This window comes from Amblyomma mixtum, chromosome 2, assembly GCF_055824585.1.
Source record: "Amblyomma mixtum isolate Tamu chromosome 2, ASM5582458v1, whole genome shotgun sequence".
In the NCBI taxonomy this organism is placed as follows: domain Eukaryota; kingdom Metazoa; phylum Arthropoda; class Arachnida; order Ixodida; family Ixodidae; genus Amblyomma; species Amblyomma mixtum.
The window spans coordinates 256,403,782-256,417,043 of NC_143013.1; the positions used below are offsets into that span (position 1 = coordinate 256,403,782).

Here is a 13,262-nt window from a genome sequence, read left to right on the forward strand (position 1 = left end):
AGACCCTGGTTCGATTCCCCAACTCGACCAATTTCGTTCTCGGTTTTATTGATTTATGCGGTCTAACTAGAAACGTTAATTAGGCTATTTCATATTTATATTATTGAATTTCTATCCATCGTGTTCTGTCATTAACCTGTCAATTGTTGGAACTGTCTAGGATGTTCGACACAACGTATATGAAACGAGCAACGTCTTACTGAGTGGGGAAGTGCGTGGTGGTGGAGGGAACGCCGCTTCGTACTTATCTGTTTTTTTCAGCAGCGTCTCCTTCCGCGGACGCTGTTGTCGCTTCGGCGCGCGTCTTTCTTTTCTTTTCTTCTGACCTCTTCATTCTCCTCTATATTAATTAGGCTAATTGATTAATTAAGCAATTAACTAAACTCAGTCGAACTTAGTTGCAGCATCACTATACGATCCCTTTGATTGGTTGCATGGTTACTAGCCAAAGTACAATTGGCCCCATTTGAAATTCGCGCACTGTGATGTCACGAGCATTTCGACCAATTGAAAAGCGTGACATTGGGGGCGGAGCTGGTTACGAGGCCGACGCCGAGGCCGACGCCGACGCGAAACCCAGGAACGGACGCCAAAGAGCTGCGCTCTAAAAAGTCTGATGAAAAGGAGCAACCTCTAGTGCGACGCTTAGTGAAATGCGTTTTTCTGGTCCATTGTGAGCACTGCCTGCCTGTTCCTCATTGCAAAGAGGCCGTCCAGACCGCTTCGTGCTATGAGTATGCCCGTAAAATGCTTCTGCGTTGTATGCCGCACATTTCATTTGGTCCAGCTGACATCACAATAACTGTCTGCCACTTCTCAGTGAATATTTTCTTCGTAATTCAGCAGTCGTGGATTGCTAACCAGATTGGGCGGTAATATTCTACGCTGCGCAGTAAATCAGGGTCGTATATGCATCGTGTATGTGCAACAAATACGGAAGTAGTATATACAGGTCGATTGCATCGTCGTGCATGTCTGCTGTAGGACCGGCAACAGCATCTTATTCACCGACTTGTAGAATAACGAAGTTAGATTGTTAGGACGAGACCACTTTTTTTAGGGTGCATGCTTTCAAAGATGCACCCACCTTCGTCTACTGAAATTGGCTCTTTTAAAATTTCTCGTGTTTTGTCATCCAGCCCTGGTACCGAGAGAAAAAAAGTCACTCTTGAAACGTTCAGTGTTTCCTTAGCTACATAGGTGGGTAAGTTCGGGCAGTGTTCAAAGACAGCGGGTTCAATATCTTTTGCAGCGTTAGCGATTTTGCTGTCTAAGAGTACAATGGCATTGTAGATGGTTTGTGTATCTTCAATGCCAGCGGGGTGTACGAATCCACTGTATTTGTCGCAGTGAAAGTTCAGATGAGAGTGGAAGGTTCACTGTACAGAGCGAAAGCTATTGGTATGTGCTGTTGCAGAGGGCTCATATGACAACAAAAAAATGCGATTGTAGGGATAGTGTGTGTGTGTGAGAGAGAGAGAGATGCAAACTATGCGCCCCTCCCTGAGCAGCGATAGTATCATGTCCTTTACTTCGCTGGTCTACAGTTTGGGTCCTGGCTTGATTTATAGAAACTGCGGACAATAAGAATGGCTCGTTAGACTCCGTAGAGTTCGTAGAGTTGACTTTTAAGAGCGTTAGCTCTTACTCATCACGTTTAGAGATTTCGTGGGGTCTTCTACCACCCTGATATCACAGCGCCATCTGTGGCAGCAACTACTCATCACGTTTCGAGATTTCATGGGGTCTTCTACCACCAGGAGATCACAGCGCCATCTGTGGCAGCAACTAGAAAACAGCAGGTCTCGCATTGTAGAGTCCAGTGACTCTATCGCATTGAGACTTGTAGCGCTATATACAATAGCACTGTAGAAACAACTACCTGCCGCGTGCCAATGATGGCGTCACGGTCCAATATGGTGGATAGAGGTGGAACTATGTGAGTATGACGTCAGGTGATGAAATGGCAGCATTGATATCAATTCTAGTAAACCAAACCGCTAACGCTCGTTACTTCAACGTCTTCCAGACGGTGGCGGCTTTTTACTGCACCGGTACTTCGAACCACATGACGTTTGCTTCTCACGGTATGCGTCTGCAGGGAGTGCCAGGCCATAAAAACGTTTTGGTCATCCAGAAACGAGAATTACTGCGCATATAAATGAAGTCAAATAAAGTCTAAAGTGCATGGTTGCTTTTAAAATGCTTGAGACTGCACTCTTTGATGACAGTCTCTTTTCCTTTCATAATTTTTGCACTGTTGTACGGAACCATATCCTGTAGAGAGGGAATGCGACATGAAGGTTTTGTCGGCCGTGCAGGACTAATGACTCTCTCCTCGTGGAGCTATCATTTAAAGTTCTTGCAAAAGTAGAACAAGTTGAGAACACTGCACAGTAGGCAGGGTGTTCCAGTGGGGAAGCTCCGCACTGGCTCCATGCTTTTTTAAAACATAGGCAATTAGTGGTCGGAACTTCCAAGTTAGCCACTTGTTAAGCAACTTTGCGGCATTCAGTTGAACTGCTCAGGGCTGCTAAAGACAAGGATGATGATGATGATGATGAAAAAGACAAGGAGAAAGAAATATTGCAGGGTGTCGCGAACTAGGAAGGTCATAGCAGGCGCGTATATTTGTCTACGATTCTCCGAAATGAACAGAGACGGCGCAGTAAGCCATATGTTGAGCCGTAGTTCCGCAACAATTCTTATAAAGGTGTTAAGAAGTGAATAGGCTTGGGCGTGTTGGTAATAGATCGTAACTATAGAAACATAGCGCAGGAACAAACAGACGACGACGGTCCAGTGCTTTAAAATTGCTCGGGTGCTGCCGATTGTTTTTTCTCTATTCCCGTGTCACAAAAACAAGATCACACGAGGCACTCAAAATAAGTCAAATGAGGTCTAAAGGGGTCGCTTTCATAATGATTGGTGCTGCACCCTGTTTTGACGAGAGTCTCTTTTCCTGTCATAATTTTTACAGCGAGAGTTATTATAAGGAACCCTATCGTGTGGATTCACAGCTTAGACGTCCGCGTCCGGTCACATGATCGATCACGAATTCATGGCTTCGTAACCACACGTTATCTTGCGCCCTTTGCTATGGTTGTGGTAGCTCAGGTTGCCACAAAGTCTGCACACCTTACAGGCTTTATGCCATAGGTTTTAGGCATTAGCTAAATACAGCCAACAGCACGGAAATAGCTTTCGTTGTGTTTAGCGCTCTACGCGGCAGAGGGGAAACAGTTGCAATAAAAAAAAAAAACCTCCTTGCGTAACGCCCACAGCACTCTGTCCGGCCTGAATCCACGCCTCAACGAGGCAAATGCTATTCCTGTTGGCACAAGGCACGTAATATGTCGCATGCAGCTTAGTTTCCGTTTATTCTCGGTGACGCTGGCTTTCTCTTTACCCCTTAACGTTTACTACGCGATGTCAGCGTGTATGTACCTATGTACCCGAGAGGATGCATCGTTAAGGTTTCGCCTCTTGCGGTTATCTGCAAAAAGCATCAAACCTAACTACAAACTAGGCCACAGGCAGGGCGCCAGCTTTCCGGGCAGACATTACAAGACCATGGCCTTCACCGCAGTCGTCCTTGGCAGCGTCCAGGTACGCTCCATCTGAAGATTCTCCCACCTCAATCGATCCGTGCATCGCCAATTTCTTCGCCGAGGAGCGATCTCTGTACGATAACTGGCGCTCCCAGCGTCTACGGCGGACGACACAATGGCCGTGCGCTTCCTCCGACCAAGGTTATCTTGGAAACGGTTCGCGAGGCGCACGTTATTTTCCTCCATTGTCTCGTTCTGCAATCTCCGCTGTTTTACCTCTATAGCGAATGCTTTCGAAGAGGCTGAACGTATGTTCGATTTCTCAGGGACGCGGCAGCTGCTACATCTGCGCATTTTTTTTTCCTCATTTTGATGGCGTTAAAGTTTATGCCTTCCACGAAGAGTAACCAATCATTGTGGAGATACACCGATAGAACGTACAGCTCTTTCCAGGAGTTCCCAGGCCACTTAGCTTTTGACTTGAGCGGTCGACCAAACGTTCTGGATCGACACCTGCCGAGCACTTAGAGCTCTAAAAGCTTCAGACGCCGTGGGCGGTAGTCACGCTTTTAGTGCTAGCACAACTAGATACATGTTCGGGCAACCGTCACATGACTCAGCGGCTAATGCGTTCAGCCGTTGAGTGCAAGGTCGCGGAATGTATCTCGGCCGCGGCGGCATTATTTTGATGATGGCAATATGCAAAACACTCGTGTGCTGTGGGTGTCAGTGCCGTTAAACGACCCCAAGTGGTCGAAATTTTTATCCTGAGCCCTTCAATGCGGCGCCTGTCATAGCCCCCGCACCGTTTCGTTCATATGCGGGCACCTGCATTAAAAGCCTCACCGGGGAAAAAAAAAAAAAAGATTAGTCTTCGGTCTTAAAATTCACCCAGTCATAGAGTTAATATAACCAACTCACTCAATGAATGGTGAGAAGCGACGTCACTACACCGAAAGTGACGTCACATCCGGTAAGGGACTCAACCGCTTCTAATGCCATCGCGTTGCCAACACATAAATAATTAGGTGTCCCTGCGAATTTGACAGCTGGAGCTGCAGGGTGTTATTCTTTGAAGTGGACAGTGCAGGCGTCGTATGTTGTAACCGACAATCCCCACGTCCACCTTTTGCGAGCGAAAAATGTTTTCTAGTAGGTACTTATGAGACAGCGACTGTGCGATGGCACCTTTCGAGACCTTGGCAGTTGCTTCGCCGTTTTCCATCAATATTTCGAAAAAAGGAACTCCTCTATGTGCAGAATCTGCCTCTAAGGGGCTTTCACGAAAACTTTGTCTGACAGCCCTAAAAGCCCGCAACTTCCACAGTTATTTATTTTACCAATTATGAAGCAGTTATGAAAAGTAAGCAGACAGGAGCGCTGTCTATTGACAGGACTGGGAGCTGGAGTACCTGCAGGTGTTCGTTAGTCGTCAGCAGTTGGTTTCAATTCCGCAATGGATTGCAATTCCGCGCCATATGCAGTCAGCTAACCTCCGAGTTTTTTACAAATCATAGCGCCCGGTTTCGATTTACGGGCTTCAGAGAGAACTGCTGAGCTGTTGCGATCAAAGAGCTGCGACGGCTCTTGCGGTAGCGAAGAGATCACTAACTTTTTTCTTTTTGCTACTGGCCACAGTACAGTAGAGAAAGGTGTTGTCTCTGTAGAATCGCTTCGTCGTCCAGACGTCCACTATCTGGACGTCTCGCATCGGGACTTTTCGACGTCTGCAAGACGCTCTCCGCAGCGTCAGGAACGATAGTCGAACGTCAAGCCCACTCCCTGTCGGTTCAGAAGGCCTTGAAGGCCCTGCTTTGTGTTTTCTGAAGGCGACATACCTTTCCGAACACCCTTCACTACAGGCCTGGCGTTTCTTGTCTATTCGACTTCTATTTAGCTCTACCCTTGTCTCCGCCCCCCCCCCCCCCCCCCCCCCCTCCCCCCTACTTATGGGAACCGGACGCTTACCTGATTAACCTACCCGTGCTAACCTACCCGTACTTGTAACCGCCAGTTTGCACTGCTGCTACAATCGCTACAGGAAGCAAAAGTAATCGGCAGGTGTCCGCCACAGCAAAGTACCACGATGCAATCTTGTCCCGAAAAGTCATGCAAAACCGCTTATCCTCCCCAATTATCTTTTATTTCTCTTCTACGGCCGTTGCTGGGCACGGAGCAAATCGATGCTGGCGCCCGCCAACGGTAACGCTCCCGTCGTCCTTGGCGAGAGCACCCACGCGCGAAGCGCTATTGCGGCGAGCGTGGAGCGGGTCCATTTACGCGGAACAATAGAGGACGCGCACGGCCTCCCCTGAAGTACCGCGCAAGCCTGTCTTCAAAAACAAACAAACAATCAAACAAAAAATTGCTCCAGGAGCCGTCTTCCTCCAGAGTTGCTCATTAGTGCCACCGACACACGACGGTCGCTTGCTTACTTAGCCCGCGCTTACGCTCTAATGGCGACGTCGGCAAGGCCGTGAACCTCCTTCGGCGTCGCTAATTTCTTTCTGTAACACCATAAGAGGCAACAGCCGGACAGTACCGGAGGTTAGAACGTCAAAAAGAGTAGACGATCACACGACTAAACCTTCGCACGATTCGACCTTCATTTCGCTTTCGAAATCTTTCTGCCCGTTGGCTACATGACGACAGCGACGACTACGACGTCGAGATGAGCGAAGGGCAGCTTTCCTGCGATACCATCTCCAGACGAGCAGAAGTCGCCGGCCGCGTCGAGACTGTAAACGCATGAAAATCCTATTGGCCACACGCGCGGCCAAACTCGGGACCGGCTCTGCCACCGCGTAGCGCCGGGAGCGCTGGCCACGCTTGCTCTCATCGAGCCGCTTTCCTTCTTTCAAATCTGAGCGCGCTGGAACTCTCTCTCTCTCTCGTTTTCCTCTCACTCTCCGCTTCGTATGTACACACAGGCTTGGCAGCTGGTTTCCACAGTGGCATGCCAGCTCGGCGCACACTCTCGGACGAGACTCTCACTCCGACTCCTACCGTTTCCTCTTTCACCCCGTCCCTCTCTCTCTCTCTCTCTCTCTCTCTCTCTTTCTCTCTCGAGTTTCTTTTTTTTTTGTTATTATTACGCCTTTCCTGTGTCTGCCGCCGCCGCTGCCCAGGGCGACCGGGGGCGCGCGCGCACTGTTTCACGTTGTCGCAACGACCCCGCACATGTGCCAGCGCCGGCGTGGAGCTCGGCGGCGCGGCGGCTAAAAGCGTCGCTCCAGCGCTCGGAACGACAGCGTCGAAGGATGTGCGACTCGTCCCCGTGAGCGTGTGAAGCGAAAGGCTTGAATACTGCGTTGCTTGTGCACCGGCCGTTGACGTCTGACACGTCGTCGATCAGGATGCGACGCAGGTCGTCGGCCTAACAGAGGCACGTGTACGCGAGAAAAAAGGTATGTTTGTTCAGAAGGATACCTTGACGGTTACGTTCAGCGTTTCTGCTCTCTCTGCTGTTTCTTGGCGGTTCTTCCTTTGAAGATTGTTTCGAGCGCATTGCACTTGTTCGAGGTTCGTGACAGATTGTTTTGAACACACGAGAAAGTTTTTACGGTTGTAGAGACCCCCCGCTGTATGGACACCGCGTGACGACTCCTGTTATATCGAACGTCGGTGGCCTTCGACGTTATTTATGGCGCAAGTTTAATCTGCATGCCTAGCACGTCTAAAAAGCATTTCGGTTGGGGCGACTGCCAACCGATGCTCTCAGCTACGGTTTTTGCTCGTATATAAGATTAAGTTTGAGTTGACTACACTGAATGCACATACCGCAGCTTGCAAATAGTAGCATGGAAGCTTCAGAGTTTTCCGGCTTGCCTTTGTAATAGTGGCGGACGTTTTAAACCGTCAACTGCGCTTTGTGGATATCGTTTTTTTTTTTTGTATTGAATTGAAACGTCTGCCGCATTTAATAGTGGAGCGGCTGAGTAGAAACCAAGGGGCTTGGCAATTCGTTGCACGTAAGTAACTTTTGAAAATTAATTGCGCGCAACTGACAGTCTCATCACGTCGCCTACATGCCCTCCGTCGAAAGTCGATGCAGCCGGTGAGTGGGCGAGGAGCACCGCGTGCGAAACGCGCAAATCGCTAATTTCGCTTCCCATCTGGGATGAAACGTTGTACTTCTTTCTTTCTTTTCTGCCTCATCTTTCTATTCTCGGTAGCTTCCAAACTGTATGCGTTTGCATAGACGCTTCCATCTGCGCTGTCATGCTCAGCAGGGACTTCCTGTTCCGTCTGTTTCCGCCGCATCATTTATGATGCGTTTCCTACCTTTCCATTGACAGCCTTTTCATAGCTGCGTGAGACGCCAGTGGCATGTCAGGAAGGAAGTGTATTTTACAGCTGGCTCCGTGAAGTTTAAGGTGCGCTGAACAAACTATACTATTCATCTAACAGGCGTACGAGCAACAGGGTACAGGAAGCCAGCGACACCACTCATCGCCTCTGACCAGCGGTTAACGCGCAACCAGTGTGTTCAAACTATCAGACGGTTATTGACGAGACGCTTGCGTCGCCAGTGGTTTGACTGAAAAGCTCTGAAACGCGGAACTGAGAGCGCAAGAGGAGGGGAAAAAATTTTTACGAAGCCCGGAGAAAAGAAAGCTTGCTTCGCCTGTTGAGTCCCAATGAAGCCAAGCTGCCTAAGGGGATGGTAAGGGAAGTAAGGAACTGTAATGACAATTTCACGAATGCAGGTACACACCTGCATGCCTCAATCCCAGCGCACCTTACATGCGAACAGTCACCTGGCAGTCTGTAGTACATACGATGCGAGTGAGAGAGAGAGAGAGAGAGAAATATCTACAATCGAATTCCGGGAGGTTTTAGCCTCCAATGCTAGGAGTCGGCCTGGATCCCTTGGGACCTGGCGGCTGCCTGGGCTTGGTTGATTGTAAGTCATGATAATTACAACTTTAGCTCACTACAGGCTCTGACATTTTTGACAGGCGGTGACGCGAGTCAAGTTTTAAATCGTCGCTGACGTCTCGAGTAACGGCTGTTTGAGGGGCGCGCGACAAGTCAGCGCTGCCTTTATATGCGTAGTAATTCAAGTGACAGGGTACGCGCATTCAAAACCACCTGCGGCTTTGGGAATCGATCTTGAATGCAGTAAAACGGCGTGAATTGTTTTTTTAAGGCTAGACGTTTATTGTAGCGAGGTTGAAGGCTTTTAAGCAGCTTCGTCGGCAGAGAAAACGATCGAAATTCCGTGCTCGCAGCGTATCGCACAGCGACTTTTGGGATATTGAAAGGTTTTGAGGGTGAAGTGCCGAAAAGGGTTTTCTTCAGAGGGTTTTTATTTTGCCTAAATAGAGAATGGTGGAAACCACGGAAGGAACGAACAAAAATAATAAAGAGTACATAAAGGCGCGTGTATCTTGGAAACGGCAGCTCTCGTTCGCAGGAGCTATGTCAATAACCAATGTATGGTTGGCCAGCGTGTCAAACAAACACCAGAATTTATATTAGAGATGCTGGAATTCGAACTATATTATTATATTTCTACAAATAGAGCCTCAAAGCGTCACGCGCAATAGATTTGGATGCAAAACCGAAAGTATGCCACAGGGACTGCACGCTACGAGTCGCGAAATGCAACTGCACTTATACAAGCCCCTCCAATGTGAAAGGCAACAAAGTTCGAAAATTCATTCAACGATTACTTCATAAATATGCGCGACAAGTGCCCACTGTCCTGCTTTAAGACTAGTTTTTCTCTTGACGTATAATATCCGCAAGTGAATTTCAACTTTATCAGAGAAACAACCGAAAAATTCGTTTCATTCATTCATTCATTCATTCATTCATTCATTCATTCATTCATTCATTCATTCATTCATTCATTCATTCATTCATTCATTCATTCATTTTCCTTGGCGGTTTTGTGGCTCTGGGAGCCTGGCTGCTGAGCCCAAGGCAATGGGATCGTATTCCGGCTACCCCCCTGGTCGAATTTCTACAGCGACGAATTGAAAAAAAAAAAAAACACTCATGTGCAGTGCGATGTCAGTTCACGTTGAAGAAACCCCGGACAGCTGAAGTTAATCCGGAGTTCCCCTCATAGTCCATGTACTATACCATGCCCCTCTTAATTGGAACCGGAGTTCTCTATCACGTTTGTCAAGCAACAAATACGTCGCGTGTGAGTGTTCTTGAGATTCCAGGCAACTTTCCGCAGCTCAGTGCGGTGACCACATATCTCAGGGCACATTTCTTCTACGACGAAAAACGATACTTGGCTCAATAAGTAAGCCTGTACGCATTTATGCATGAGCAAGTGCAACGCAGACCTTGCGGTATACTGGTTGTTTACTTGCCTCCGTCTGACGTCACTAGGCAGGGCTCCTGTCTGGCTTCGCTGCATGCGCAAATTAGCTGAAGCGCGATAGAACGCAGTTTGCCAACTTTTGCGCCAACTACGCTGTATGCAATCCTCGCACGCAGCTCATCCAGTAGGTAAAAATAAAGAAGCGATTGCACTGACAGCAGTGTATGAAAACCTGATGTGCAACTTACGTAATAAAAAGAAAATAATGAAAATATATGGCCGATGTGTTCTGCTCGCATAGCTCAAGTCGCGGCTAATAGCAGCGGTGGCGTGTTTAGCTGAAGTCAGAAGATAGCCCGCGAGATTAGCGTGAAGGGTTGCATAACTACAGCTCTCAGCGAAAAGAAAGTCCAGAACATCTCAGAAGCGCGAATTGCAGGCAGTTAATCGTTCCCTTTCGTTTCACTTTTATGAGGAACACACTGCAGCTCGTCGATTGTGTGAGGCAAGAGGAATCATTTTTTTTTTGTTTTGCCGTAACTCCAACGAGGCAGTGAAACTTACGCAACACGGCAGTATTCGCTGTTATCCGCTATGGTACCACCGCCGACGAGAAGGACGAATTCCTCCCGAAGCTTGTTCCTGTTTTTTTTTTTTAATCTCTTTTTCACAGAGTAGATTCAACTGTTCGCTGTGCTCAAACAGTTCCGGATAAGCAGTATGTGTAGCTGTGCAGCCCTTCGGTAACAAAGAATGTCTTTCCTGCCACATGTCACGCACTGAAGCGGTATATAGCGGGATCATAGGAACACCCCGCTGCGGATATATAAATATAAAGCGCTGCGTTCAGACATTTACATCGGGTACAGGCAGATTTCAAAATATCTGCTCTTCGGAGTTTTGCGAGCAGGTGCCGAGAGCTCGCGCTTCCGCCGTGCAAGCTCCAGGCCCACACACAACAGTCCAGCAAGTATTATGGCGACGCCCAGAGAGCGCTTCTTGGAAGGCTCTGTAGCGAACCTACGTGTTTCCAGGTGGCGCTGCAATCGTTCTACTGCGTGCGCAGCCAGGAACGACCGCTGCCGCCGTCATAGGCCGCGACAGGAGCGATACTATTCTCAATGTGAGAGACGCATGCACGACGGACAGTGTGCCAGACACCTCTGAGTCAATCAGAGGCACGCTTCTTGTTACTTTGGCAGAGTATGGACGCTAGGCGGACGCCATTAGCGGGGAAGCCCATAGTTGTGCCACGTTTACCCGTATTTATATTCAGAGAATGTTTTTTTTTTCTTGTACGGTTTATGGGGTTTAACCTCCCAAAGTAACTCAGACCATGAGGGACGCTGTAGTGGAGGGCTTCGGATAATTTCGAACACCTGCGGTTCTTTAACGTGTACTGACATCGCACAGTACGCGGGCCTCTAGCATCTTTCTTTCCTTCTTTCCTTCTTTCTTTCTTTGCGCTAAAATCAGATTTCTTGCCTGACAAGGGCCGCACCACAAAGCATGTACAATCGGCAGCAAACAGAAACACAACGATACATACATTCTTTCATACATTCTTTCAAAACAATAAATAACACTAGAATACCAAAGCATCCGGAACTTCAGCATATCTTTAAATAAAATAAGGAGGCTGAGGTATAAAACAATGTTTTTCATTTAAACAGTGAACAAAAGTCGTTTTAACAAATTTCTTAAACCACACGGTTTAAGTAGAAATGCACTATTTTTCAAAGATACTTTGGCATTATTGTTCAGTAACTTCAGTTCAAGACCTACTGAACTACAGACCTGCACATTTGGCACTGCTCCAGCGCGCATGTTCTAGTTCATGCCTTTTGCCGCTAGGGAAAGACACCTACGGGAAGCGTGGCGCCACATTATACCTGTTGAACAAGATGGCCTCCTCCATCATTTTATTTCAAAGAAGGCAGTTTCGTCGTTTGTCCACGTAATCATTAACATCCATTTATCTATGCTAGGCACGGTGGTGCTGACGAAAAGAAAGCGGATAAAAAGAAAGACGCTTTTTGTACTCATCCAGAGCGGAAAAAGTCGTCATTGTGGATATTTTTATCGTCGATGTTAAGATAGCAGAAGAAGACGAAACAAATGTATCAAATATCTTGCTCAAATTGGCAAACGATGATGATGATGACAGCAGACGAACAGGTCAACCGAGCGCCCTCAACGGCCAATAAGCTAACGAAAGTTGGCGCACGCTGCTCCATAGGACCCCGCCAAATGTGCAGGTCTGTAGTTCAGTAGGTCTTGCTTCAGTTGCTCAGTCATTCAGTGCAGGAACGCACTGCACGTGTCTTGCGGCATCTCCAGCGCCTGTGACCATGGCGTGTACGGCTGCAGCCCCGCAGTTATTTTCCCTTCCTACCCGTTGCGTACTGGTGCCGGAAATAAATACATAAAAAAAACGAACTCGTGGAGACGATGGGTTGGTGGAGTGTTGAAAGAGTCGATGACGAACCAGCACAGCTGCCTTCGTGTGGTGTTCGCGGCGCCATGTATGATGCAGTGGCACCGGTCTCAGCGTAGATTTTAAGTTTATATTTGAGATGTCTCATTTACGTATTGTTTGTTTGTTTGTGTGTGCAAGCCTAACGTAAGACTAAGAATGACGAATTATTTGCTAGAGAAACTATTTTTCTCTTAGCCGGCCCTTTTCTTTCCGTTTACCCCAACAACGATCACAGGTCTTCTTCTGCCGATAAAAAGTTTAGTAATTCATTCCCAACATTCTTCAGAAATTTGTCAACTGAGAGCGGTCGGCCACAAATGAACAACTACTCGGAAGGTTGACCACATTACATGACCTTGTGCAGTTCATTGCTGGCTGTCACATTGCAGACGATCCGACTAGCTTAGCAACAGATTATTCCGGGGGTTGCCTACTATGATCTTGGATATCTGCCAGATGTAAGAGTACCGTGCATATTTATGATAGGTCGTTTTGAGAGCGCTAAGCGTGAAAGAGGGGTGGGATGGGGCGGTCTTTGTCGCTTCTTCTTGAAGGAAACGTTGAGCCAGAGGACTGCGACGGTGGCGGTCAGTTTACGAGGAAAAAAAACCGGCTCGAAAACCTTCCTTCTTTCCGGTAAATGACGCACTGAGTGACGGGGTCGGGAAGGGTGAAAAACCGGCTGTCAGAATGTGGCCTATAACCTGCTCCAAGCGATGATGGCAGGCTGGGCGGTGGTCTGCTATATACTCTGCGCCGGGTGCTTTGAACTTTGCAAGAGACCAGCAGGGAAGCTGAAAAAGATGTACTCCCAGCATCCGTGAACATACCCCACTAGGGTTTGTCATCGTTCGCCAGTCGCTCGGAAGCAAGACAAAAACGTACTACCCGGAAGGAAAATTTTATAGAGAGCCTTCACGTAATGTGACTGCAGCTACAGCGGAAGAGA

General features: G+C 48.0%; 1 protein-coding gene across 5 annotated transcripts in view; it reads left to right on the top strand.

Annotated features, from left to right (window-relative positions):
• Window positions 1-13,262, top strand: part of LOC149363621 (putative monocarboxylate transporter 5) — a 106,681-nt gene that overhangs the window by 61,363 nt on the left and 32,056 nt on the right. Inside the window, exon 1 of one of the 5 annotated variants that reach the window (XM_089573606.1) lies at window positions 6,658-6,958. The exons of the other annotated variants lie outside the window; for them this stretch is intronic. The gene's annotated coding sequence lies outside the window, so the exon portion shown is untranslated. Of the gene's footprint in view, window positions 1-6,657; window positions 6,959-13,262 lie in introns of those variants that run through there. 5 annotated transcript variants of the gene reach the window in all.